Genomic DNA, 3,332 nt, shown 5'->3' with positions numbered 1-3,332 from the left:
ACTATGGGCCAGACTTAATACAGCATTCTGGTGTTTTTGAGGTACTAGAAGCTGCTGTACCTTCTGCCCCTGTACTGGTGCAATACAAGAGATTCTTCATCATGAAGTAGGGTCCTGGTCCCTGGGTTTTCCCTTCCACGGGGACCCCGTCTATTTCAGTCAGCTCCTTCCTAATGTTGTCGTACCTTGGGTCTTCAGCCTGGTCCCATCCAAAATCCTCTCTCCCGGGGCTAATCTGCCCGAGCTCTAGGGGCCAGTCTCTGATGCCTCTCCTGGTTCAGAGACATTAGGGTGGGGGTCAGGCTCAGGCGCTTCCTCCTCTGGGGCAGCCTCTTTTCCAGCTACCCTGGTCCACCTGCCCACAAGGGTGACCCTCTGTCCCTGGGCCAGGATCCGGGTCCCCAAGGCCTTAGCTGCCCTTCTTTCCCTTTTCATCTTTCTACCCTGCCTGGGAGTAGAGAACAAATCGGGGGATATTTCAGAGAAGATTGGGGGTTGACAGTTTACGGTGGATGCCTCACTAACTTCAAGATTTCCCCCTTTCTCCAATCCCCCTACTGGGAGTAAGTCTCCAAATCCTGGGAAGTCCCTCCCTATGAGCACCGGGTGTGGGAGTTTAGGGACTATACCTGCTGCTACCTCAGTGGTGTTCCCCTGGATTTCAGCCTTTACCAGGATGTGGGGCAGTAACTAACTGTCCCCTGGACGCATGTCACCCCGGTGCGCTTTGCCTGCAGCCGCTGACTACATTTCACAAGCTTCCCTGAAATAAGCGTGATCGGACTCCCCGAATCAATCAGTGCGGTGGTCTCTGCCCCATTTAGTGTTACTGGCCTGGTGTACATATGTGGGGTTAGTGCGACCCCCACCAGGTGGCTTAGGGAGCATGGGTCTGCCCAGTTCCCCAGGTTACACTGCATCGGCTCCTCGGCATTGGGACACTGTGCAGCTATGCACAGGTGCCAACTTTTGTCGGCGCCAGTGGGTGCTCGCGCCTCCTCGCCCCTGGCCCTGCCCCGACTCCCTGCCCCTATTGGACCCCTCCCCAAATCGCCGCCCTGGCCCTGCCTCTTCCCCAAGCGCGCCACGTTCCTCCTCCTCCCCCCTCCCTCCCAGTGCTTGCCGCACAAAGCAGCTGTTTCATGGCGCAAGCACTGGGCAGGATGGGGGAGAAGCAGGACGCGGCGGCGTGCTCAGGGGAGGAGGCGGAGGCCGAGGGGAGCTGGGGCAGGGGGCGGAGAGCTGCCAGTGGGTGCAGAGCACCCACCAATTTTTCCCCATGGGTGCTCTACCCCGGAGAACCCACAGAGTTGGCACCTATGCAACTATGTGTCCCCACTGCCCGCAGGTGTAACATCTGTATGGGGCCCTAGGCATTTCCTTGTCTCTTGGTTTGGGGAGTCCAATGACATTATCCTCTTCCCCCTCACTGCTCTGACTCTTTATGGCCTCCGGGGGGCCTTCAGCCCCTCTCTTTTTCCACCTGGGCCCTCCTGGCGGCCCAGTCACCCGAGCTCTGGGGCTTGGCGCTGCTAGTTTAACACGGGGTGCCTCTTCCTTAACCGGTCGGGTCAGCTCCCTCGCCGTCCTTCGCCTTTCTACCAGCACGACAACCTCGTCGTAGGGGGAGGGCTCGTCCTGGCTTACCCAGGTGCGAAGGTCTGGCAGTAGTCCTCTCATGTACCGATCGATGACCAGAACCTCTAGTATCTCCTCCGGACTCCGGGACTCAGTTAGTAACCACTTTCATGAGAGATAGATGAGGTCATATAATTGGGACCGCAGGGTTTTGTTTTCCTGGTACCTCCACTCATGATATTGCTGGGCCCGCACTGCGGTCGTTACCCCAGATCTGGCCAGGATCTCTGCTTTCAGCTGGGGGTAGTCTGCCGCAGCCTCTTCAGGCAAATCATAGTAGGCCTTCTGGGCCTCCCCACACAGGAATGGAGCGAGGATGCCAGACCACTGTTCTCGGGACCAAGCCTCCCGCAGGGCTGTCCTCTCAAAGGCCAGGAGGTATGCCTTTACATCATCCTCCCGCGTCATTTTATGCAGCCAATTGCTGGCCCACATAATCTGCATCCCATCATGGCCGCGGTTCAGCTCTGTAAGGGCCTTTACCTGGTTTACCAGTTCCCGCAACATAGCCTGGTCTTGAGCAGCCTGGTCCATCAGCAGGCGATTAGCCTCTTGCTGCAGCCGCACGGCCTCCTGTTGGGCGGCTGCCTGGACACGGGGAGCCTCCTGCTGGGCAGCCGTGGCTTGTATCAGTGCCCGCACTCCCTCCTCCATTGTGGTGGGGAAAAAAATACCCTCTCTTTTTTTTTTAAATAATAAAAACACCCTCCTTCTTCCTCTGTGTGTGCGCACCAAATCCCACTCCTGACACCAGTTGTGACAAAGTTCCTCCTCTGCCTTGGTGGGTCCTGCATTTATTGGCAGATTTGCTCACCTCAGAGATTCACGGTAGCCCTCAGTTTGGCCACTTTTGCTAGTGGCTCAAACCTGCTGCTCGCTCAGCTAACCTCGTCACTGGCCAGCATGGGGAAAAGGAAGGAGAACAATCCCCGCAGTCTCTACTGGTCCACCTAGTGGGTCAGGGGACAGGCCAGGGACCTTCCCCTCTGATGGGACCCACAGTCCAGGTAAACACCTCCTGTATCCAATAGGGAGCTGGGGGGAAACCCGGGCCCACCCTCTACTCTGGGTTCCAGCTCAGGGTCCTGTGCATCACAGCAGTCTACAGTGTTTCGCTAACACCTGTGTGACAGCTACAACTCTCTGGGCTACTTCCCCATGGCCTCCTCCCTACACCTTCTTTATCCTCACCATAGGACCTTTCTCCTGATGCCAGATAGCGTCTGTACTCCTCAGTCCTCCAGCAGCATGCCCTCTCACTCTCAGCTCCTTGCACACCCCTCACTGACTGAAGTGAGCTCCTTCTGAAACCAGGTGCCCTGATTAGCCTGCCTGTCTTAATTGATTCTAGCAGCTTCTTAATTGGCTCCAGGTGTCCTAATTAGCCTGTCTGCCTTAATTGGCTCTCCCTTTGATCACGCTCCGGTGTCAGTGGTCCCTCTGGGGGAAAGCCGGGGGCTAGTGACCCCAGCCCCCCATACGCTGCGAGAGGAGCTGCGGGAGTTCCTTGAGGACGTCCGTGGCTCCCGTAACAAGGTGCAGCTTGCTCTCCAGCGATGGGGGAACTTCCATCAAATCCTCCGGGCTGCGAGGGCCCTCATGGGGGAGGGTAAAAGGACCAGGAAGCAGGCTGCTGCGGCCTACCAGCGGGTCCGCCTCTTCCGTGACTCCTTACTTACCTACGGGGTAGGTCA

Source organism: Caretta caretta, chromosome 5 (genome assembly GCF_965140235.1).
Source record: "Caretta caretta isolate rCarCar2 chromosome 5, rCarCar1.hap1, whole genome shotgun sequence".
NCBI classification, from domain to species: Eukaryota; Metazoa; Chordata; order Testudines; family Cheloniidae; genus Caretta; species Caretta caretta.
Note: the sequence above shows the minus strand (reverse complement) of the source record.